At 44.7% G+C, this 25,779-nt stretch overlaps 2 long non-coding RNA genes across 2 annotated transcripts; both read left to right on the top strand.

The window, feature by feature from the left end:
* Positions 1-3: 3 nt before the first annotated feature.
* LOC310888508 lies at positions 4-17,319 on the top strand. Its single transcript, XR_014575920.1, has 3 exons — positions 4-86; positions 13,963-14,034; positions 15,946-17,319. It is a non-coding gene; the product is annotated as an uncharacterized lncRNA (long non-coding RNA).
* A 46-nt stretch (positions 17,320-17,365) lies between these two features.
* LOC310888509 lies at positions 17,366-24,932 on the top strand. The gene is made up of 3 exons (XR_014575921.1): positions 17,366-21,955; positions 22,999-23,102; positions 24,918-24,932. It is a non-coding gene; the product is annotated as an uncharacterized lncRNA (long non-coding RNA).
* Positions 24,933-25,779: the final 847 nt, after the last annotated feature.

The raw sequence follows: 25,779 nt of genomic DNA, 5'->3' as shown, positions 1-25,779 counted from the left end.
CGGCACCGGGGGGGCGGCACCGGGAGGCGGGGACGCGGCGCGGCGCGGCCCCGGGATCCGAATTCCGGCTGAATTGCCCCAAAAGTGCAAGTTGTTTTTTTTCTTTTATTTCCCCGGGGAGCGGGGTTGCCCCTTAATTATAAGGTGGTTTTGTTTTGTTTTGTTTTGTTTTGTTTTATTTTATTTTATTTTATTTTATTTTATTTTATTTTATTTTATTTTATTTTATTTATTTTTTTTTATTTTTATTTTTATTTTTATTTTTATTTTTATTTTATTTTATTTTATTTTATTTTATTTTATTTTATTTTATTTTATTTTATTTTATTATTTTATCTAATTTTATTGATTTTATTTCATTTTATTTCATTTTATTTCATTTCATTTCATTTTATTCCCAGTAAATGGGACTCCTCGTTAATTATTGTATTTATTTATTTATTTTTCCTGGCAAACAGGCTCCCCCTTAATGGCGCGTTAAATACATATATGTATATTACACTTATATATGTATATGTATATTCCCACTAATATAATATATATACACCCACTTACATATATATATCTATACATTCCAGCTAATATATATGCCCACTAATATATATGCCCACTAATATATATGCCCACTAATATATATGCCCACTAATATATATCTATTCCCACTTATATATATATTCCACTAATATATGCATATATATTCCCACTAATATATATGCCCACTTATATACATCTATATATTCCCACTAATATTTTATATATGTGTATATATATAGTCCCACTAATATAATGTGTATGTATATATATATATATATTCCCACTAATAGGGTCTTCCCATTAATTGGCCTTTAATTATAAGGTTTTTCCAGACTGTTAATTGGCCTTTAATTCCACATCTTTGGTTTTGTTTGTTTGGTTTGGTTTGGTTTTGGTTTGGTTTTTGTTTTTGTTTTTTTGTTTGTTTGTTTGTTTTGTTTCAGTGGTAGGGATTAGTGGGGATTAACGTTAATTACCCGTTAATTATTCTTTTAGCAGACGAGGATTCCCCTTTAATTGCATGTTAATTACAACTTTGTTTTCACTGGTGGGGAATACCCGTGAATTGCCTGTTAATTACAAGTTTCCTCAGTGATTGAATTACCCGTTAATTGCCCGTTAATTACAAGGGTTTTTTTTTTTGCAGTTATAGAATGAGACGTTAATTACAAGGAGTTTTTTATTATTATTTTTTTCCCTGTGATTGGAATTACTTGTTAATTGGCGGTTAATCATGTGGATTATATTTTTTTTCAGCTCGTGAAAAAATACATGTATGAAAAAATAAATATATTGGAAATAATAGGCATAAGTGGGGCTAAGCATCTTTATTTAATGTGGCATCGGGTGAGGCTCGTCCGGTCCAAGCAGGGGGACTCGAAGGGTTGGTTTAGGTCTATTTTGGCTCCTTTGGGATTTTCTGTGACCCTAAAAGGGGAACTGGAACATGCTCTTGGGCTGTGCGGCTCCCCCCCCCATGCAAAGGTGGCTGCGCTGCTGCCGAACTGCTAAAGTGGCCTTCTTGCCATGGAAAAACTCCTTTTTTGCCATGGAAAAACTCTTCTTGCCATGGAAAAACTCCTTTTCCGTGCACAATATGCAGGTATACGTAGAAGAGGATATAGAAGAAAGAGAAAAAAAAAAAAAAAACACTTCAAAATCCTTCCTTTTCTGTTCCTTAGCCAAAGCAGCTACAACCCTCCAAATCCTTCCTTTACCCCATGTGATTTTTAAGTGTGGTAGAGGGAAAGACTATGATTTTTTTGGGGGGTGGGGGGGTTCTTTGCTTTGAGATGATATCTATTGATACAGAGAATGCAAGGCAGCCTTGTCTATTAAACAATTTACTACAGGAATTAAATAATAAAAAAAATTACGGCAGCGGAGCGATTGCAGCTGGGCCCAGGAAGGTTTGGGGCTGAGGATCGCTGCCGTCCTGCTCCCATCCCGTGACTCACTCCTGGATAATACCAAGCAGAGAAAAATATCTGGAGACGTGATTCACGCTCCGAAGAGGCCAGAATAGGGCAGGCTGTAATATTTACAGCGAGCAGCTTCTTCCCCGACGAAGACACATGGGTGCTGTGCACGGAGGGATGCTAATGAGTGTAATCTGTGCGTGCCCGATGCTAATGATGGCATTAGGAGAAGTCCCCAGATGTGTCCGGTGGAAAGCTGGGTCCAAGGCTTCTTCCTTCTGCAGCTCGGGAATAATGGATCTGATTAAACCGAATATTTTCTTGTTTTTACCCTTCTTAGGTGCATCTTCCCAAATTTTCCATTTGAGCATCGTGCTGCAGAGGAAGTCTTCGCAATTTTGGGTCATGAAAGTAGAGCTTTGGGTGCATGCTGGTGTTCAAATCCCTTGACTTTCCCCCCAAAATTACCGAGCTCGTGCCTCTGTCTCCTCCTTCTTGCAGGGACCTATGGAGATTTCCTTTGTACGCTGAGCTTGTTGTGTCCATTGCACAGGGCTGAATGTTGAGGTCTCCCTACATCACCATTTCTCTCTTTGTTTCATGACTTTAAAACCCCAAGGTGCCAAGTGCCAGCTCTACCTTTTTGGCTTCTCCTCGTGTCCCCAGGAGACTTGTGCTCATATTGGATGTTGTTTCCAGGCACCAAAACTAGACAATCCACCCCAAAACGATGTTGTGGATGAAAGCTGGACCAAGAAACTGCTGAGACATCACTGAATTGCCCTGGGACCACCCTGTGAGCCTCCACATGACCTATTCATGGTCTCCTTGATTTCAGGAGCTGGCCTGTGAGGATATTTGGAATTGCACAGGGATAAAGGGCAGTCTCTGCTCTGGGTTTTGGAATACCATGAGAAGGTGTTAGGCTCTTATCGCCGCCGCGGGACCCCCGTGCCTGCCCTTACCAGCCCACCAGCTGCTTGCTAGGAGCCCCAGCAGAGAGCTGGAGCAGCCGACGGCTGTTTGGCCACAACACAACTGCGTGAATTTGGAGATTAAAAGCCAGCGCGTGTCAAATCCAGGGCCTTGGCAGCAGGCAGCACAAACATCTGTGTGATAAGCCTCCAGGTAGGAAAAATGCCAACGGAAGGAAACAGAAGCAACTCCTAGACACAATGGAGCGCGGATGTAAAAATGCGACTTACGAATTGCACAGACAAATTGCTATCCAAGTATGGCTTATACCTTCTGGTTATTTTTATTTTATTTATTTATTTTAAGAAATCCTTGATTACTACAGCAATCCCTCCTAACTGTAGCTGTTGATGATCATTTTGTAAAACATACAGCCAATATTTCTGTTGAACCTGAGCTAGCTTTCTCTGGTGGTGGATTGACTTTCGAGGCAGCCCAGCAAAACCAGATAGCAGCTCTGAGGAGCTCAGCTTGCGTTTGGAGGCACTTGCATCACTGCCCCGTGGTCATTTCAGCCCAGCGGTCCCATTTTGGGACCGGTGTGATGAGGATTTTGTCCTATAGATGCTGTCTGAGCAGAGCGCCGCCAGCTATTTCCCCTCTCCAGTTGTGTGTTGTCCTAGAATAAGATCAAGAAAATATATATCTGTTAACGTCTGTAGGCTGGAGGCATTTGAAATGGGGAGGAACCACATTTCTTAAGGCTGCAATCTGAATTTATTTGCATCGCTGATGACTTCAAAATTAGAAGCAGTTATTGGTGTCTGGCTTTCTGAAGGAAAGCAAAGGCTGCAGAATTGCAAGTGCAACTCATGTATAATGGATGCGAGGCTTGTAGTCCATGGAGAAGGTGTTTTTCCTGCACAGGAGGAAGGTTGAGCAGAATGTAAATGCCTTGTTCAGCCCGAAATATTCCATTGGCATCAGTGTGGGAGAGGTATCTGATATAAACCTTAAATACCCATCAGCTTGCTTCATGCCTGTGGGGAACCAGCAAATTAGACCCTGTGGTTTAATAAACAGTCCTTTGATGGAGGAGGAACTATGCAAAATATTCTTCCTATAAGACTCGAAACCAAATTGACTCCCTGCTGTACCTGGGAGGGGAAAGCACGGCAGCGCTGCTGCTACGAGAAGGAAACTTTTCCAAGCAGCACGCCTGCAGTAAAAACCAACAGCGGGTCGGTTGGCTGGTTTATTTTCCTCCAGGCTTTTTGGAAGTGATTTCCATTTTCCATTCCCACTTGTATCCAGCTCCCAGAGGCACAACTTGGATATTAGGAGAAATTTCTTTACTGAAAGGGTTTTGTGGCCTTGGAATTGGCTGCCCAGGGAAGTGTTGGAGTCACCATCCCTGGAGGTCTTCAAGAAAGGTGTAGATTTAGAATTTAGTAGAGTGGTTTAGTGGTGGGGTTTAGTACTGGGTTAGGGGTTGGACTAGACGGTCTAAGAGGTCTTTTCCAACCTGAGCTATGATTTTATGATTCTAGAGGTCTTTTCCAACCTGAATTACAATTCTACAACTCCTAAGCGCAGCAGTGGGAGAGCATTCGTGCCTTTAATCCTTGCAACTGAAGGCAAGGCCGAGCTGCTTTGAATTCTGCTCTATGGCCATAAAATAAGGCAGGAGGGAATTAGGTGCTGCTTCTTAGGTTAACCCCTGCTGCCTTGACAAGGATGTCGGCACCTCGTTGCTTATCCCCATCCCTGTCTAGAGGGAATTACAGACCTAGCTCAGCACCTTGGTGCCCACATGAACTGTCACCGTGATAACCAATTGTCTGGTAACTCTCTGAAGCTCCGGCAAAAGAGTTAGCAAGGCTTTTCAGCAGAATACCGTGTTTCAGCACTTGTTGCCATGCCTCCAGGGCTGTCTCCTTGAGCTAACAAGAGACGGAGAGTGGCTTTTTGGAAATGCATTGTGACACCTCCTTCTAGAGATGGCTAGATATCCTATCTGTGTTCCTCACGCTGTGAATCATCGCAGATCAGAGCACCCTTCTCTGCTGAGGCTCCAGCAGCCTTTAAATGTTACATGCTTGCACGCCAGCGTGAGCGGGTTTTTCTGAAAAGCCAGCCCACGTCCTATTCTTGTCATCTGTCCCCTTCTCTTACTTCCCCTTGTTCCTCGTTTGTCCTTTCATACCGTGAGTCCTGGCATCTCTGCGCTATGCCACTGAGGTTGGACAAATCTGCTGCCAAGTGCTCCCTCCTCGTTTTGCTTTTGGTGGCTCTTCATGAGGCCAAGAAATACCTTTTGGTCCCCTGAACGTCTCCTTTACAACTGCACCCACATCTCCTGGCCTCGTGATGCCTCTCTGCTTTCAGATGAGGAGACTTTGTTGACCTTGATGATTTCATAGAATCATAGAATATCCCAAGTTGGAAGGGACCCATAAGGATCATCAAGTCCAACTCCTGGCACCGCACAGGTCTACCCAAAATTTTAGACCATGTGATTAAGTGCACAGTCCAATCGCTTCTTAAATTCAGACAGGCTTGGTGCAGTGACCTTGGTCATCTCTTGAACCCATCCTCTTCCTCTCCAAAAATTCATTCCTGTTGGAGCTGACTGACATGAACTGACCTCTTGATGTCTCCAGACCCAAGCAGATGATTGATTGGAGCTTCCAGCCGACCTGGAGGGTCCCAAGGAGCTGCTGAAGTGAGATCTTCCTGAAGTCCTGCTGGGGTTGGCCCCTCAAAAGGCTCCCCTACTTGACTTGTTGGCCTAACGAAGCTGCCCTGTGAAGCTAACGGGGTTAAACAGTCTCCCCTAACTCCTAACGAAATATTGGCTTATATCTGGTGTTTAAAAATCCCTTGTGGACAAAACGAGACGTATATTCAAATATATTTGTGCTCATCATGGTGCTTTCTGACCTTCTCCTTCGTGGGAAGTCTACACGGCGTCCCCAAGGGGCTTTAGCATTGTGCTGGGCTCTGCAGGGCGAGGTGAGGCAGCTAGCAAGGGTAGAGATGTTTGTGAAGAATGTGTCTTCCTTGGGGACCCTGAGGAGTTGACTTTGTAGTAAACGTGTGTCCTGAGCTGACCTGTTCAGAAGGTCAGGATGAACACTTCTGGAGTGCTCGATTTTCTCCCCATTTTCTTGGCATCTAAATGGCAGCGTGCACTGGTGATGCTGCATGGCCACCAACGTGATCTTTCTGCTTTAGATCCCCAAAACTGTCCATGTTGTTTCAACCTGATCCTTGCTTTGTTGCTAGCACTCTCTCCAACCTGCTTCATGCTATTAGGATGCTCATTTTGTTTTATTCTTGGTCTTAATTTGTCTTGTTTGTCATAAATTTACTTTGTCTCATAGGGAGATTTGTTACATACTCTCCATTCTGGTTTGAGCTTGGTATTTCTTCTTGATACTTTGCAGTCTAAGATTATTGCACGAAAAATACCAGAACTCCGCTTAGGCTTCCAAAAATAACAAAATCCAGTTTTGAGATGTGGCGATTAATGCCACCCTGCCGCACACAGCCTCTCCTCGGAGCACAGGGGCTGCATTGCGGACCCGAGCGCGTATTTGCCTCAATAGGGGCCATCCTTTTGTAAAGTGCCATATGCGTGCCACATTGCAGCTGGTTACCATGTCAACCTCTGAATGATCCTTTTTTTTATTATTATTGAAAGGCGAGAAGGTAGGTACACGAAGTCCATTGATCTCGCTTGCCACCACTCTTTCATTGCACCAAGCTGCTTCTTTCTGGGAATGTTCTCACATTAACAGAGAGTTGCTTTGGGTTTTATTTCTTCTCTGATGCGCTCCGCCGTGATTCTTTGTAGGGGGCTGTGGTAGTCACCAGAAGGGAAAGCAGTGTCATATGAAGACCAAATTGGCGAAATCTCTATGCATGTGGTCCTCTTTGTGCCTCTTTTAGGGAAGCTGCTGCTGGTAGTGTGTTAGTTAAATATGTTAAATACGGACCCGAGGCTTTGCAAACAGCATAAAGTGGTGAGATGAGGCTTGCCAGGGCTTCACCTACAGCTCTTAGTGGTAGGGGGGTCTCCTGAGACCCCTGAGCCCACAATGGTCGCCCTCTATTTGTCTTGTTGGGATGCTTTTTTTTTTTTTTTCTTGCACCTGGAAATATCAGCATGATGCCAAATATTTTGACCATGTCTTGGGTGTTCCCTCTTCTTTATGGCTCTTTGCTAGGGTGTGGAAGACTTTCTGGGGAAAGATTGGGCTTTGGTTTGTTCCAGAAATCAAATGAAGACTTTTAGGCTCATCGGAGTGATACCTGAGGTGGATGAGCAATGAACTAACTGAGCATTTAGACTGATGCCTTCGTACCAAAACTCATTTGTACGCTCTGACTTGTTTGCCTGCATCCCGAAAATGAGACTTCTTGTGGTGTCTGTGCTCAGACAGAGGTACCGGAGCTGGCTCGCCTGCTGCAGTTAATGGCAAAGCACAGCATTGTTCTGCACTGAAACCAAAAATGAAACCAATCGACCTCACAAACTGGTTAGGGCAAGCACAACCAAGCCCCCTGCTTAGTTTTTGTGGCAACCCCAGATGTTGAATATTGTAGAAGGAAAATGAACAGAAGAAGGAATGTGGAGATGGGGATGGAGATGGGGATGCAGATGGAGATGGAGATGGGGAAGACCTTCTGGGTAAGCCTAAAGATGAAAAGCTCTTTCATTTGCATTCTGGCTTTGTTCTCTGCCCAAGTTAAGATGCGTTCCCAACCAAGGAGATGCTTTTCGTCAGAACTAAGGATAAATACCCTGCATCTTTCAGCTTCCTCTTGCTGTGGTTCTTGGTTTGATTCAGCACGATTGCTGAAGCCCCAGCTCCTCTAAGTGGAAGACTTCTTGATGCTCATCACTTAATGCCTGACACTTCAAGGCTTGTTCAGTCTCAAATTGAAATCCAGAAAGAAATGCCACAACTTAAACTGTTTATTTTATTTTTTTAACTTTTCCAACTTTACAGAAATTGAGCCCATTTCCTTCGTTTGTGTGCTCAGATGCAATTTGTGGCATCCTCGTGCTCGTGTGCCGGTGTCTCTGTGGTTAGCCAGTTTGCTGGTAACAAAGCAAGCATCTGCATTCGTGTTGGCAGGGATTTCTCATTTCACAGCTGGAGCGCTGCTTGTTAACTCTCCTCTACAGCGACGAAATAATCTGGTAGCAGAGCTCACTGAACTTTTTCCTATTAAATTCCAAAAGTGCCCGACCCGGCCACTTTCACCTCTGTGGCAGCATCAAGATTAATGCCTGTATTACTGCTTATAGCCCAGCATACAGCAGTCAAGTCCGTCCGTGATAAATAACACTTTTCCATGCAATGGGACTAAGTGTTCTGACCCCTTGCTGTCGAAAGGCAATAACAAGTTGTGGGTTGACCCCAGCCAGCAGCTAAGTTTTTTTTCTGGGACTTTTTCCATCAAGTTCAGCCTTTAATTCCCTGGAAAGCTAGCTGGGTTATTTGCTGCTTGTGCTGCTTACACACTGCCTGCTCCGGTTGACTTGATGAACTACTTGCCTGAATTTTATACGACCTGTCCTTCCTAATAAAATCATACCTGGTGACTTGAGAGCCTCTTTAATAGAAACTGAGTAAGAACAGGATTGTGCTGTTTGCGGGGCTTTGCTAACAGCTGTTCCTTAACGCTCATCCAGGCAGTTGACTATGACTAAACGTGAGTCTACTCCAGAATACCTGACCTGTGCCACTAGTAACAGGTTTTATTCCCCCAGGGTATAACAAAGAAATGCAGCAGCATGTTTGCTAGCAGAGTTTGTCTCCCTAACATTAATATTAAAGGTTTCTACCCCTACTACGTCCCTCTCCAGCCCCAAACTTGCAGTGGAGGTGTTCAAAGTGGTAAGATATGCTAACTCCTGACATCTCTCCCTGCTTGCTGGCTGCGGTGGAAGCCAGTGCGTTGTCTCTGGCAGCAAGATTTTTATTTCAAAGGGAGCAGAGAAAGCAGCAAGCACGATGTTCAGGAGTTCGGGCATGCAAGCAGCAGAAATTTCTCTGCTTTAAGGCCAAGCCGCATGTGTGCAGGACCAGGAGGGATGTTGGCAATGCACAATCACCCTATGGTGTGCTCTGTTGCACGCAGCGTTGGTGCAAGGCAGAAGCACCCAACTCACCTGCTGACCTTAACCACTGCTTTACAGCTGTTGTAAGAAATTGTGTGGGTTCCTGCATGGGCAGTGTCTCTTCTACCAGCCCGCGTGGGTTTTATTCGCCGTCTCGTGAAGTTTGTCTTGAGGATCAGGCGTGCTGCTCAAAATAAATCTAGTTCTGCACCGGAATTTTTCTTAATGCTGCCCTGAAGTGGTCAGGAAGGATTTACAGGCTCATGCATCAACCCTAGAGCAGGCAAAATTGTCTTTAAATGGGATTTTGAAGTGATAATCTTCCCCCTCAATGGAAGCGGTTTTAATTTTTCTTTCAGGAAGCAAGGTTGGGGGCCTGGTGCTGGCATATTGTGGCTTCAGTATTTAAGTAACACTCAGGGAAAATAATTGCAAACAGAGCAATTCCAATCAAACAAGCGTTTAAGGTATTACTGCTGCGTGCAATGTGCTGCTGCTCACGTTCTCAGGAGTAACGTGCCAGAATAGTTGGAGGAAATTTGTTAATTCGGCCCTGATTATTATTATTATTTTTTTGAACTTGCTTTAGGAAGGGGTTGCTGCAGGGTGGGCAGACATCCTCCAGCAAGCAGCTGGATGTTTCTGAATGCCACCTCCCATCATCAGGAGATGGGGAACGGCTCCTGGAGAGAGGAAATTAAATCCTGAAGTGAAAAGCTCTGTATGGTATTGAAAAGCTCTGGAGAGGCATGCTGGCAATTTTTGTCTTGTCTGAAGCAAGCTGCAGGTCCTGAACCTGCAAGGAACACGAGCGTGTTTTGGACTCGGGTGAATAGTTCAGCCGCCGCTTTCTGTTTATTTTTTATTGTATTTTATTTTTTTTGTCACTTGGTTATATGTTGTCTCTCACCCGCTTTTCATGCTGCCTCAGTACTGAATCATCTCCTTCGCATATTAAGTTTTAACAAAGTGCTGTAAGAATGACTTCATTATCTTTTTTTTTTTTTTAATTATTAAAGCAGCTCAAAAGCTCGACGCGAATGGAACCGACAGGCAGGTGGATACTTAGGACGGGCGGAAATAATGTTCAACTAGTTCAATTTCAGGATTCCATAACACAATATGATTTAATAACACGGTCTGTCAGCTTGCTGTACAGAGGTGGAAAAACCCCATAGCTTCCTCCCAGGAAATACAAAACAACCTACTTCGGAGGTGTAATTTTTTTTTCCTATGTGAGCTTAATCCAAAAAAAAAAAAAAGCAGAGAATTTTTGGGCGAATTTCAATTCTTTTGGAAACAGGAGGTGGTGATTTTGTGCTGAAAAAGGAGGTTTAAGGCTTTAAGTGGGTAAAGGCTTCCTCGCCACCACTGCCTCCACTTCATCCAAGCTGCCCAACAAAACCAGCAGCGGGGGAGAAGGAAAGACATTAGCTTTCATGTACATACAAACAAAGCTTTTGTACAACGGAGGTAGCAGAGCCATGCAGAGGCTGGTCTAGGGGAGGTCCTGTCGAGGCCATAAAATGGTTTTCCTGGGGCCACAGCTGAGGAGGAACAGTAGAAAATGAAGAACAACATGTACAGCTGGTGATAAGGGGAAAAGGCTGCGGTGCCAATTGTGCTTGGCGGAAACCTTCTCCCTGTCGATGATCTTATTATCCATCTGTTTGGGAATGGACATAATGGTGTTAGTCATGACTTTCTCAAATAGAAATAGAGAGGAATGAGTGGGAGTGAGAGCCTGCTGCCAGGGTGGGAGAGGATGGAGTCCCGCAGCCGGCGCAGCCGTCTGAAGCCTTGCAAGTTGAGGAAGAGCAAACAGAGGAAAGCCACCTCCACCTTGTCCCCCGTGCTCATGTTTGATAATACCAGAACTTCCCAGCATAAGGCTGGAGTGATCAGGGGGTGGCTGGGGACACCAGTCCTCAGGTCCCTCGAGGGCATCTGGGGATGGTCAGAGTAAGGCTGGTGGTCGCACACGATGAGCAACCTCTGCTAATCCATTCGTGGAATATTCCCATTAACACGGTGTAATGCCCTTGAAGGTGAACTCTAAGAGCATTTCTTGCACTGGAAAGAGAAACACTGACGGATGAGCTCCTCTCCAGTCCGGTCATTCCCCTCCGGTCTGGAAACTAGAAGACCCACTCCATTTTCTTGTTAAAATTATTTTTTGGGGGACAGGTCTTGCTGATGGGGTGATTTATGGCGAGGAAGCTGCAGGTTCTTTTTTCAGGGATGCTCTGGCTTCTGGGTGAAGTCAACTCTTTATTTTTGAGGCTCAATGCAAGGAGTGGTTATGGAGCGTTTGGAAAACAGAATGGTCTGGGCCGGATTCATCCCCACTGTGCAACAATCCTCCCAGAGGAGAAAATACAAATATATAATACAAGTATTTTATTATATTAATATGTCTGCTGCTGCTTCATGACAAGTGCAGGCAAAGTGACCAGATCTGGGGTTTTTCTCAAGCCCAATCCCAAACACTGTGGCTCTAAAAGCGTGAAGGCTGCTGGGGTGTGAGATCAAACTCTTCCTACCACGGTTGGAAATGTCAATGGTTTCCTCCTCTGGGTGTTTCTTTCTGCAGCACAAACTGGTTGGCTTTTGGAAAATGCTGCTTTTCTTTGCATCAGCTGCAGAAGGGAAGCCCAGAGGAACAGGAGACATTTTCTGGGATAAATTGTGAGTTTTTCTTGAGTTTCTACCTAGTGAGTGTGGGGCTGCTTGGCTCTCAAGATGCAAAGACGACTTTATCCTGCTCTCACCTTTACAATGAGAAATACGCAATGATTGACTCATTTTTTATGCTGCCAGAATGATGCAAAAGGGCACAATTAATCCAAGCTGGGCTTCTTGCTTCTCTTCTTTCCTGCTCTGTTTTTCACCAGTCTTCCTCAGCAGGGTCCTTAATCGAGAGGAGACTGGGCTCACATAAATGCACGCAGAACTTGACCTCAGAGAGACTTTCAGCGCTGTTTTTCGGGTGATTGGTGTGTAAGTACAGTTAACTCAAGGACTAGTGATGGGCCACGCATCCCCTAGGGGAGGCTGTTTGTTGTAGTTTGACTTTGAAAGCGACTTGATTAAGGAAATAGCTTAATAGGGAGAGAGAGAGAGACAACAGCAGAGCAAAAAGACTTTCCCCTTTTTACTTAATTATGAGCATTAGTTGGAGGAGCAATGGAAAATAGAGTGGCAAAGCTTTCCTTTCATGCGACTGTCTGATGCCCTAGAGATATTTTCTTTGCTCTTTTATCATTATAGCTAGGATCATCTTGTATTTTTAGTCTAATAGCTGCAGCTTAAGTAATTTGTATAATAGTTGGTAATAGCAGCTTATGCAAAGCAGGGAGTGTATACCTCATGAAGGAAGAAAGTGCTGCCCTTCTCTGCGAAAATGAAATTAAAATCTCCAAAATAACCTGAGCAGGAGAAGGGGAGCCAGGCGGCAGGGTGGTCAAACCTGCAGCATTCCTGTATGCATGGGAAGAAGCGGGATACTTGCTCCATGCTGAAAGAGGTGGCTTTAAAAAAAGGGGTGTATCCTGGAAGAGGCTCGAAGTCCTCGAGGGTGAATACCTCCGATAGTGAGAACAACTCGTGGCACAGACCCAGCCGAGTCCCTTGAGCGTATAGTGAAAATCTTGAGATGTGACTATGGTGGCACCTTCTATGGCAGGGGATTGGGCTCTCAAGGGTCCCCCTGGCACCATATAGGGGGGATTTTAGGCTTGCTTGTCGGTGTGTGCTCTTTGGGGTGGCTTTCCCACATTACCCCATCATAAATTTGTCTGAAGGGGGGTGAACACCCACACCAACTCCCCCCACATCCTCTTTTTTTAACCCACGTTTGGGTATTACAGAACAACATCAGGTGCTGTGGGAATTCTCCAAGGCTGCAGGACGTCTCATGGAGATGTTGGGCTGATGGCTGGGTTGCATCCGGGCCGCAAGGTGTCCCTCCTTTGATGTTAACGAAGGAAAAACACCAAGGGGTGGGGAGGTGTCTTAGGCAGCAATGAAAAAATAACGCCTTTCTCTCTCCGAGGACACAAAAGAGAGAATGCTTCAGCCTTGGTGTCAGGCGTTGACCTTTGAACCACGAAATGTGGAAAAAATGTACTTTTATTCAAGCACGTTCAAAAAAAAAAATATCACAGGAAAAAAAAAGCCAAAAAAACCACCTACATAACCGGAACAGCACTTGCAGAGCTGGTCCTTGAAGCTCAGACCCTGGAAACCTGCAGGAGTTCACCCGCATCCACTCTGCGGCATCCTGATATGAAGGCGGTGCAAGGCGGGCACATGAGCACACAAAAACATCCATTGAACAGGGAAAAAAATCCAACAGCGAGGTCAGGAGGGAAAAAAAATCTATTTCCGACTCTTTTCCTGCCTTTTAATTGCACTGTTTTGGGGACAGCTGGCATGTTTTCTCATAGCGTCCCATGCAATTGCAAGGCAGAAATTTTAATTATGGCTAACTTCAAATTGGGTATGCTCAAATTAGCGTCTTAGTGGCATCAAAAATTTAAAATAGAATTTATACAAAATCAAAATGAGCCTATGATGTGACCCGGAGCATTGAGTTTGGCTCTGATTTGAATCGTGTTCGTTATGCATTGCATAGGAAGTAATAAATATTTTTTCGCAGCCATTTCTGAGATGTAATGGCTTTGCTGAGTGATATGATACCTTTTTTTTTTTTTTTCCTGGGGTTAATTATGGTCTCAGGGTGGTTACAAAAAAAATAATGATGGGTAATGTGGGGGGGGGGGGGGGGGGATTTTTTTTTTTAGGGTGGTAAATATCGAGCTTTTCTCTAAAGGAAATGAGTTTGGGAGAAAATTTACGGGACTTGTATGGGCCACAGCTTTAGGAGGAGACGCCTGATAAATGAGGTATGCGCAAAGCATTTCTTAATCCATCTCCTCTGGCTCGATTTGTATGCAGGAGGCACCCGCTCTGACGCTGAAGGTTATTCTATTTTTAACATCATGCCGCCGCACTTTTTTTGGTGGAGAGGTAAGTTCCATCAAGTCTCCTTTTTTTTTTTTTCCCAAACATCAATTAAAAGCCAGGCATTAAAAAACCCGCGCACGGGAGCGATGCACATCCCAGACCGGACTCTATTCCCCGCCGTGCTTTCGGTGTCTCTGCTGATTTATGGGGAAGGTGTGGACACCAAAACCCTTCCCACAACCAAAAGCTGGCTTTGGGGCAGATCTGCGGCACCGGCGCAAGCCTGCATGAACAGAACTGGCATTTTCCTGGTTTTTTTCCTCTTTTTTTTTTTTTTGGTCCTGGCTGATGAAGATTATTTGCTGTAGTCAGCTGCTGTTCGGAGAGAGACTGCACTAGCAGCCTGGATCTTAATCCTGCTTGACAGCATAGCCCGAAGAACCAAAGTGGCCAAACCGATATAAAACTGCTGTCAATGCTCAGAAGAGCAGGGATTTTTTCTGGTGTATTTTGTGCCATTTCTGTTCCAGAAAACGGGCTTTCTGTAAAAGCACCACCAAGCATGCAAACCCACAACTGCTACAGCCCCTTTCCTGGAGCAGCTTTGTGTTTTGTCGGGTTTTGTTTGCTTGCCGGGCACTGCCAAGGTGCAGGGCAGCACCCGTGACCCTCCGTGTCCGACAGCGTCGTGTTTGCAAGCGAACCCGCTGTCCTCTGCATCGTGTCAGCTTCGAAGCAATTCAGCTGCTGAAAGCCCAAATAAATCCTGGTTTCCTTCTTTTTCTCTCTTTCCTTCCTTCCTTCCTTCCTTCCTTCCTTCCTTCCTTCCTTCCTTCCTTCCTTCCTTCCTTCCTTCCTTCCTTCCTTCCTTCCTTCCTTCCTTCCTTCCTTCCTTCCTTCCTTCCTTCCTTCCTTCCTTCCTTCTTTCCTTCTTTCCTTCTTTCCTTCTTTCCTTCTTTCCTTCTTTCCTTCTCTCTCTCTCTTTCTCTCTTTCTCTCTTTTTCCTTCCTTCGTTCGTTCGTTCCTTCCTTCCTTCCTTCCTTCCTTCCTTAATTCATTTCAAAGAGGCAATCTCACAGTAATAGCGCAGGTATTGCTCATGACATCGATTAAGACATTTGTATCAACCAAATGTGGCTTGAGAAGGCATCTTGCTTCATTTCTGGTAGCAATATAGCATGCCCAGCCTAGACAGAGTGACAACCAGGATTAAAAGTCTGTTGGGAGGGTTTCCAAGTGTATATTGTTGATATATGTTGTATACCTATATATCTATAGATATCATATATCTGTATCTATCAATAGATACAAATATATCTGCGTGTGTGTTATATATAAATAGAATACAACTGGAGATATCTATATCTCTTTATATCTCTATATCTCTACCTACATCTAAATATATCTATACCTATATATCTCTATCTCTGTATCTCTACCTGTATCTCTATGTCTATATATCTATACCTATATCTCTATGTCTATATCTCTATGTCTATATATCTATATCTGTATCTCTCTATAAACCCTTGCTTTGGAAAACAAATTCCCACCAAGCCCTGGTGCTTCTGAGTCGGGATGTGTCCTGCTTTCAACAGCAACACCTTTGGTTAATTCATGTAAATTTCAGAATTGGGTTTAAAATCGTAAGTTTCTGGTCTCTGTGGTGCTCGGTATTTCAAGAGCTTCTGTCGGTCTCTGCTTCCACCCTTATCCTGCAAAATAATCAACCCAGAAGAGGTGGAAAAGTGAGTGATAGATATTCTCACTGGAAGTGATTTGGGCTGGTGTTGACTTTGTCAACAGAGAGGCCCCTGAGCTTTTCACCTTTGTTCCCCCCCCCATACCAGCTTCTGAAAAATGAATTTTTCATTTAATTTCTGAATATGTATTGTCAATATTTAATGGCTGAGGGCTCTTCCTCGTTAAATAAAGATGCTGATTTTTTTTTTCTTTTTTTGATTTTCCTCACAGGTGCTAATAAAAAGATTACATTGCTGTCCACCCAATGCTGGCACCTGACCTGATGGGTTTCTCTTCAACATGCATGAGGCTGACTTGTTTTTCCTAGAGGAATTTGGAAAGGAAGAGGAAGCCGAGTTTTCCAGCACATCCATGGGATGTTTTTCTAGGAGCTGGTCCCCAGCAGGATCTGTTCCTTTCCAAGGCATCGCTTTGGCCCTTTCTGAAGGTTTCCCACCTTTCCAACAGTCCCACTCTCTTAACACCTCCCCTGGAATTATTCCTCAGCTTCACTTTGTGTGCTGGAGGCCAAGCATCCTCCAAGCCCCAGTGCATTGCAAACGATTTAAAGGGCTTAGAGCTCCTTTGCCAGGGCTTTGGTCTCAAACAATGCGCAGTAGCTGTGCATAATTTTGACTTTTCCCCATGTGACAGGGGTTTAAAGAACATTTTTCTTATCGAAGCACTTTTTTTTTTTTTTTAAGTGAAAACATCAAATAAACTAGCAGAAAATCTAATTAATTTTTCATCATGTGCAGAGTCTCTGGAATAATTACCAGGGTTGAGATTCCCCACAAGCCAATATCAGCTGTGCCATGAATATTCATGCCGGATGGAAACAGCGAGGATTGAGGGGCAGGTGTCGATTTTCATTGACTTTGGGAAGCGATTGTGGATGCTGCAGGTTAGCCGCCTGCCGTGCTGCTACGTGGTGATGGTGGTGGCCACCTCTGCAGAAGGCAAAGCCTCTGGTGACGTTTCTGGAAGGAAAAATGTTTTCCAAACCAATTTGAAATGAGAAAGGGAGCTTGAAGTGGCTGGGGATGGTGGAGGAGATGCAGTCTATGCAATGGGTAAGATAATGAGCTCAGGGTCAGTTGATGGGTGGACACACGCAGTGTGGCTCCACCAGGCTTTGACACGGAGTTCTCACTTTCCTGGAATGAAAATAAAGCCAAAAAGCTGCACTAAGCACTGGGTTTGTTTCAGTTTGGGTGGGTTAGAGCTTAAATCGCCTCAAAAAGAGCCTATTAAAGGCAACGGGCACCATGGGGTGATAAGGGGAAGTACCCAAAGGATGCACATCAAGACCAAACTGTGAGTTTCAGAGGGGTTTGCACATGGTTTTCTGTGTCAGAGGGAAATAGGCAAGCTGTAAATGGAAATCAGCTGCTGGCTCCGGAGTTGGAAATGAAATGCAAGTCCATTCAGTTTGCAAGTTTGTCTTAAAATGTATCTGGTAGCGATTCTGTTTGTTGATATCTTTAATGGGATTTAATTAAGTATGCTTACAGGACAAGGAAAGACCATATGGTCCCACTTATTATCAGCTAATTTAACTTTTCCCAAGGATAATTAAAACCAACGGATGTATTTGCCGTATTAACAATTGCAAGGACCAAGCTTTCTTCCTCCTTGCTTACTTAGCAGCAGCCTCAAGAGCAAAATTCTTCTACGGACTTTAATAGAAGTTAATACTGCATTACTGTCTGGGGGTCAGTCTTCTAGATTGACCCACGTGGTGCTTCGGTAGGAACTCAATTTTTTGAAGGTAAGCCATTTTTTGATATTGGTTCTATATGCAGAGTCAGCTTGCACCTGAAACAGGTTTCTGAGTAGGGGCTTTGCTTCGTTTCATGAAATATATCTTTGCATTTGTATTCTCACTCGTATAACATCTGTAATCAGGTTGGTCAAAGGACAGAAAGGAAAGATGCTGGAGCACAGCATCCCTTCCCAAAATACCCAGTCTCTGTTTTGGGACGCGAGCAGCAAATCCTCAGCCTCCCGTGGTGGTTTGCTTCAAAGCCCAGTCCTACTCATCACTAAGAGCATGAGCTTTGCTCCTAATCTGAATTGCCGACTGGAGCTTCTAGCCATTGATTTGCAATACGGCTCCTTCCCCGCTTCTAAAGATCCTTTAATACCTGGTATTTTCTCCTCTGAGGATATGATGTGCTGTAATCAAGTCATCTCTCACTTGTCTGTGCGATAACTGGGGCCAGTGGCACTGTTCGTGTCCGAATGCTAACAGCTTTTTGTAAGCGTCACACACATGCATGGCTTTTTCTGCCTTTCTGACCCCTTTTTTCTGCCTTTCTGACCCCTTTTTCCACCTCTCCGACCCTTTTTTCCACGTGCCAAAAGTGGGTGCCTCATTTGGAGGCTCCAGTTCCACGTCGGCTTCACTTACATCGAGGTGTTCAATAGCACTGCCATGTTGCAGAACCCCCCCCAAAATAACCCTGGAGATCCAATAAGCCATAAAGCTCCCTAGTAAAAAAAGGGTCAGCAGGCTTATCCCTAGAGAAATGGGGTGGCCCGTGCATTTAGAGATTTTCATGAGATGTGTGCTTCTAGCCCTAATAGCTCTGATCTTTTCAGGACTAGGCGGATAAAGAGGGAGCAACTCCAGAGCTTGTATGACTTCTTTGGGCTTAATGCAGCTACAGGGGGTCCTGTGCTGAGCAGGCAAAGCAGATTTTCGTTGCCAAAATGAGCTTCAGCCAGCACACGTGGTCCCATCACCATTGGATTTTCCTGCTTGGATGGAATCCACCATTGGATTTTCCTGCTTTTCCTGATGGCAAGGCAGGGATGGCTCTGCAGATGCTCTTCGAATGGCCACAGCCCAACCAAGCACGAGAAACTCTCCCACTTGCCATCTTCTGCAGTTGTCACCTTGGGTTATGAAGAGGAAATATGAATTTTCCAGCTCCCTAGACCCTGCTGGGAAGACTTGTAGCATCATCCTGGAGGAAATCCTGCTTATCATGTCAGCTGCCAGTCATCAAGGTCCAATTCTGCCCCTGTTGTCTCTTGGGATCCAGTCCCATGTTGCTTCAACCCAAATTTCTCCTGCTGCAACACCTCGTGGCACGATCAGCTATTCCCCCTCTGCTGCCACAGCCTGCTGTAAGTAAACATGGGAGGAAAAAAAAAAAAAAAAACAACTCTGAATAAAGGGTTTTAGATGACTTGGGGAGAAAATGTGAGACAGGCGAGCAGCGCTTGGAATTATTGATCGATATTCCAGCAGCAGGGGTTGCTTGCTTTTGTCAAGGGCTGCAAGCCACAAGCACGCCTGTAGCTAGACCTGGAGAGGCACATCACGACCACACTGTTTGAGCAGAAATTTATTTTTCTGGCCATGCATATGCCTGGTAATATATGTTTGAGAACATGAGAGAATTCAGAAGGTGGTGCCTGGCTTCTTCGCCTCCTTGGGTCTGTTGTGGCATCAGTTGCTACCGAAACCAGAGGATCGAGTTCACGTAATGAAATGCTGCTATGACCTAAGGGGTCAATTTTCAAACATTTATGCAAGTTTTTGGTTTTGCACAGCGGGGAGCAGCAGCAGGAAGGTTTCTTCTGTGTCTCGTCATGACGTTGTGATGCCTACCCTGGGGCTTTTGTGCACAGGGCTCAAGCCTGAACAACAAGCACCGGTGTTATGCGGCACTTTTCCTCTTGTGGCTCCAGGGAGAGAGAAAATGCAAGGAAAAAAAAATAATAACAAAAAACACAGCTGTGTAGCAAGTCTTTAAGCTTGTCTGGGGTTGGCACAACGCGGTGCTGGCACAAAGGAGACCTGCTGTCCTTTTGTCTTGGTTATTGTTTAATCTTCTGGTCTGCTGGTGGGAAGAGCATCACCGCCACCGAGCCCTTGCTGCGCCGAGGGATGAGAGCCCCTCTCCGCCTTCTGTGTGCTCCCGACCGCACTGAAATCTTTTAAATGCTCCTTTAAATCCCAAGCAGCCTCCTCTTCTTTTATCACTCCTTTCTCCCAGCCCGAGGGAGACGGTTTATTAAACAGAAGAAGCAAACTGTGTTTCGCTGCAGTCACCTTCCATTTCCAAAAAAAAAGCAAATTGTATTTCACCTGCTATTTCACCAAAAAAAAGCAGACCGAAGGAATCCAGCCCTGCTGGGATGTAGATCTCGTGCGTTAATTGAAACGTCTCGAGGATATCGTTCAAGTTCTGTATTGCTTCCCACCTCCCCACCTTCCTTGGATCTTGAATGGGTATCCTGCCATTTAGCACGCATGTTTTGAAAGAGGTATATAGAAGTGCAAAAGGCTGTAAAATCTCTGTAAAATACCCAGATGGAAGGAAAATGTAAAGAAACAGATGGCGCTTTTATAACTTGGTGTTTTATTGAGCTATAGAGCTTTCACTAAAACATCCCTGTGGTAAGGAGAGGCTTTTCTGGATAGCCACAGATCATAAACTTTAATATTGAGATGTTTGTTTAGGGGGGTCATTCTGTGTACAAAAATAGCTTTTTGTGAATAGGACATGGCCCGGGGCCTGCATGAGATGTTTTTGCACAAAATGGCCGTGGCCCTGGAGCCACCTGCCTTTGGGGACAGTTTTCCTGGTGGATGAAAGGATTTTCCCTCTTCTTGCAGGATGCATCGATGGGCAGGAGCTGGGGGGGGGGAGAACCTTTGCTGGAGAGCGGTGGGCTCAGCTGTTGGACAAAACGGACCAAGAGGCAAGAGGCGGGAAGAAAAAAAGTAAGGAGAGGAAAAAAGAGCATCACTCGTAGCCCTGGGGGGGGGTTATTCAAGGCAGCAGCATCGTTGTGAGCCCCACATGGTCCTGGTGGGGGTCGCAGGACCGCTCTCAGCAGGACTAAGCCAGCCCCTTCTGCTTGCTGCAGCTTATTTGTCAGCACCAGGCTTCATTTTTTTTTCTGCAGCAGCCAGGGACTTAGTCACACTTTTAATTAAAGATTTCAGGAGAAGGCAAGAAATCTGAAACATGAATGATGGCACAGACAAGTTGTTACCGCCGCTCCTACTAACTAGCAATATGTCTTTCACAAATGTCTCTTGGTGTGCCCCCTCCTGCATCCTTCATTTTATTTACTGATCTATTTTTTTTTTTTCAAGGAAACAACCATGTTGAGCCTTCTCAGCTTCTGTTTTGTTTTTTTTTTTTTTCAAGAAAAAATATTTTTGGTACAAACTGCTTTATAAAGTTGCCTGTTTTATCGTAGAGGGGCAAGAGGAGACCTCAACGGTCAGGCCCTGCCTTCCTAAAGCTGTTGATGTCTTTGATAAACATGAGAACAAATGATCAGATCATTTTTTTTATTTTTTTTCTGTTGTGTTAGATTTTTTTTTCTTTTTGGCTGGGCTGGGCTAGCACAGCAGGGCTAACAGCTTGCATCTGTCTGCTTTCAGCAAGAAGAAACTTGATTTTTTTTTTTTTTCTGCACTGAATCCTGAACTTCTCTCCAAACTGTGCTCTGCTCTGTTGGCTTGCTGCTGCTGTCCCTTTCTATCTGCCTGGCTGCTGCCCGAGGCAAGGAAAATCTGCTTTCATCCAAAGCTTCAAGAGAAAAAAAAAACACATTGTCTTTGAAAAACGTTGCTCAGGTCATGAATACCTGTGAAATTCTCCTGCAAATGGGATGTAACCCTTCCATCACACCTCTCCCATTCACACCCGGGGGGATGCACACTGTCTGTCCAGAGAGAGACATCTGTGTGATGTCTACCCAAAATAGGTGTGGACACCTGAGCAGCTTAATTTTATGCTCAAATAAGGGTTTTGAGCTGTGTAAGAGCCAGCTTGGCTTGGCTGGAAATGGGTTTTGCGGTGATGGCACTCACGTGCCAGGTTCCTGTGGTGATGGAGGCAGAGTTGATTTTCCTTTTGTCACCCTCCCTGAGCACATAGAGATTTTTTTTTTGCATCGAAAATCAATTCCGTGATTCCGTGATGCCATGATTCCACAGTTTCATGATTCTTTAATTCTGTGATTCTGTGGTTCTATTACTCTATGATTCTGTGATTCCATTATTCCACGATTCAGTGATTCTGATTCCATGATTCTGTGATTCCATGGTTCTACAATTCTTTAAATTCTACAATTCTCTAAATTCTACAATTCTCTAAATCCTATGATTCTCTAAATTCTAGGATTCCATGGCTCTATGATTCCACAATTCCACGGTTCTATGATTCTGTGATTTCACGATTCCACGGTTCCATATTTCTATGATTCTGTGAGTCCACAATTCCATGATTCTATGATTCCATGGTTCCGATATTCTATGATTCTATAATTCTGTGATTCCATGATTCTATGATTCCGTGACTCCACAATTCCATGATTCTGATTTTATGGTTCTGTGATTCTATGATTCTATAATTTTATTATTCCATGGTTCCACGGTTCTATGATTCTGTGATTCCATGGTTCTGTGATTGTATGATTCTAAAATTCTATTATTGCATGATTCTGTGATTCCACGGTTCTGTGATTCTATGATTCTATAATTCTATGGTTCCATGATTCTATAATTCTATTATTCCATGGTTCTCTGATTCTGTGATTCCACGATTCCTCGTTTCCATGGTTCTATGATTCCATGGTTCCATGACTCTATGATTAATTCTATTATTCCATGGTTCTATGATTCTATGCTTCCACAATCCCATGGTTCTGTGATTCTCACCCAAGAAAAGCAGAGCAGCCTGTGCCAAGCCGGGTGCGCGATCTCGGCTGGGGAACGTCCCCTGGAGCCAGCAAATCTCCAAGCTGCCTCCCCGTGCTTATTCAGCACAGGGTCCTCCCAGCAAGGTGGCAGATGGTGGCACCTCCATGCCAGGCAGTGATATTTGCAGCTCAGTGGTGGCTTCGCTACGCAGAGCTGTTTGCCCAGAAGTACGTGCTTGGCTTAAGTTCATGCTTTATTTATTTATTTATTTATTTATTTTCGTTTTTGCTGGATCCTGCACTAAAATTAACACAATGCCTTCACAGCGTTAGATAAAGCCTCCAGCTAGGGTAAATCAAATTCTCAGCATCACGTTGGCTTAACTCAACCTAAGAGCAAGAAAGCTTAAACACAACCCAAACGGGCATTGCTATTTCAGTATCCCCTTTGAAGTGAGAGCGCGCTTCAGAGGAGCTCAGTTCTTCAGGAGAGGGGAAGAAGTGGACACGTGTCTGAAGCTGGGTTCTGTCTCCCTGTAGAGCTCCTGATTTCAGTTGAAACATATTATTTTTGTATTATTATTACTACTAATAATAATTTCCTTGCAGCAGGAGAGATCTATGTATGCAGCCTTGCTTTTTTGGGATGCCTTTCCCAGGACAGACCCCCCCAGCAGGGGACAGATTGAAGCACACAGTGGAGCACTTACCAGGTGAGTCACCCCAATTTTGCGGGGCACAAAGCTTTATTTCCTTAACCCCAGGTGCCCAGATGAGGTGGACTCGTATTTGGTCTGCTCTTGGGCAAATCCACCTCTCCAGTATCTTGTACGTGGTGCTGGTCACTGGGGACCAGCCACTTTTCTGCAAGCTTTGCTGCCACCGTGGAAGTCGTCAGGGCTAATTGCAAGCTCACTTTATGCTGGCATAGCACAGGGCTGCGTGGAAATGTTTGATTCTATTCTTAATCCTCCTAAAGCCTGCAGAGGGAAGTAAAACAACCTTTACGTTGATGGGCGATGGATCTGTCAGCTCCCCGAGTAAATTCCACCGCCTTTGCTCAGAAGGCACATGCCTGTTTTCCTTTTTTCTCCCAACTATTTTCAGCTACAGAATTGCCTCCTAGGAGAAACCACTATTTATTTATTTATTTATTTATTTTCATGCAGGACTTCTGGACTCTCTGCACCCACCTCTGGTCATTTCTGGTCTTTTTAATTCAAATTGAGAGCAGTTGGCTCTTTATATTTGTCCCTACAATATTTGTGCAGTTGCTGGGACTTCAGCTCAGCATTGTCCCCTACTGTGGAGGTTTTGCAGATGGAAAAAAAAGGCCTTTAGGAGCAGCCTGTTGATTTGTGCGATGATGCTTTTCCAATGTTGTCCTGCTTATGTGTGGATGAGGTCAAACATCTCATATACCAGGAAAATACCTGGCTGAAAATAAATTCTGAGCGTCGCATTTCTCTTGGTTCACCAGCAGCCTCCTTTTTACCCCTTTTTTTGGGTGTTTTTTCATTTTATTTTTTTTTCCTTTCACGGGCTGAGCTGTACAGGTACTCTTCCTAGTGGCTGCCAGCTCTGAGGTTATGGCATTCAAGATTTTTATTTTTATTTTTTTTAATTGCATTAATTTGTCTTCTTTTATTTGCACTTTGATTGCCAGGTCTGTGCAGACGGCATCTTTTGTGACAGAGGCCAGGTCAGTACCTGGGATCTGCTCTTTTTTTTGTGGATTTCCCAATGTTTACTGGAGGTGCTTTGCAGATCTTAATCGTTGCCTTTCTCCTGTTTGCTCTGCAAATTCAGGGCTTCCTCTCTTAACCTTGCAGCAGAAAGGGAAGGAGACCCTTCAGATTTTTCAAACCTGCTTCGCCAAGTGTTTTACCTTTCTTCCTTGTTCCAGCTGGCTGCGTCTTCCAGGCTGATAAACAGGGCTATAAATTAGATCTCCTGAGTGTGTGCTTTTCGGGTGCTCTCTAACCTTTTTCTGCCTGAAAGTGCAGAGGATGCCTTTTTTTTTTTTTTTGCCACAAGCGTGAGGGTCTTGTGGGGACAAAAGAAGAAAAGGGAAAAAGCACTTGGAGAGAGCGCAAATGGTAAAAAGAGGAGAAAACAGCAGAATTGCTACGGCTGGCCTGGGGAGTGGGGGAATCTGCATGAGCAGCTCCTTTTTCACCTGGACAGAGCCAGAACCGGAGCTGAAGAAGTTGGTGGGCTGGAAGACCTACGTTAAACACCATGATGGCACCACGTGAGACAGATTGCTCGTTGCGGGGGCATCCTGGAGCATAAGGAAGAAATTCAAGAAATTCACCCGTAGTGACGTTTCTGGAGACTTTATCACATTATTTCTATTGCTCGGGGCGCTAGGCAGGGTTAATCTCTGCTGGAAGCCCAGCGAGCTGTGCCGAGCATCGGGCGCTCGCGTTTCGGATGCTCAAAGCAGCCTCCACCTCCCCGCCATCCCAAGGGATGCAGCTGGGGATGCAGCGTCGATGCTGACCTACTTTTCCTCTCTTTTGCAGGTCTTACGCCAAGCCACATCTGCCGACGAGCTGCTGGGGGGTGAGGAGGATGGTTCTGGGCTGGGGATGTAAAAAGGGGATGGGAGCAGGGGGGGCTGTGGCAGCACGATGGCATTCTCCCTGCCTGATGCTGTGTTTTTCTACTCCAGCCTCTTTTTCAGCCACTTTCTCCTGGTTTCCCATTTTCCAACCATTTTTAGTTACAAAAGCAAATTCAGCCCAAGCAGCGAAGGACAAGCAGCACCTTCCCCTCCCCATTAAACACCCAAAAAGCAAAGCCCAAAGCTCCAGTGCTGGACAAGAAGCAAGAGCAGATGCTAAAGAGAGGCGGTGGCAGCACCAGCCTTGCGCTGTCACCTTGTCTGGGACGTGCTTGCACCATCCAGAAAAACGAGAAGGAAAAAAACAATCCCAGGGACACGAGGGCAGCAGTGGACAAAGTGCCCTGGCAGGGACGTCTTTGGCCAGTATTTGGGGTGGCTTTAGCTGTTGTGATGCCCATAATAGACATTGATCAGGTCTGAGCATCCTGCAGTTTTTCCATACTGCTTGCAATAATTATAACATAAAGAGTAAACGACCTTCTGCAACCTCTGCTGTCGCAGGGCTTTTATTTTCTTCTGACCTTAAGGTTTGATGCTGCTAAGTGAGTGTCTGGCGTGCTCTGACTCTTAGCTGGGCTCTTGCTTTTGCCAAAACACCTGAGTTAAAGACATTCTGGGGTTTCTCTAGTCTGCTTTCTTCCATTGCCAAGCAGAGCCGTGTTCCAGACAGGGAGACAATGCGAAATCTCCAATCCTTGTAAAAAAAAAAAAAAAGATGTAAAATGAATCATTCTGCACGTGAAACTCCAGCATCATTT

Source organism: Anser anser, assembly GCF_964211835.1.
Source record: "Anser anser genome assembly, chromosome: 36".
Taxonomy (NCBI): Eukaryota; Metazoa; Chordata; class Aves; order Anseriformes; family Anatidae; genus Anser; species Anser anser.
Note: the sequence above shows the minus strand (reverse complement) of the source record. Positions and strands in the feature narration are given on the sequence as shown.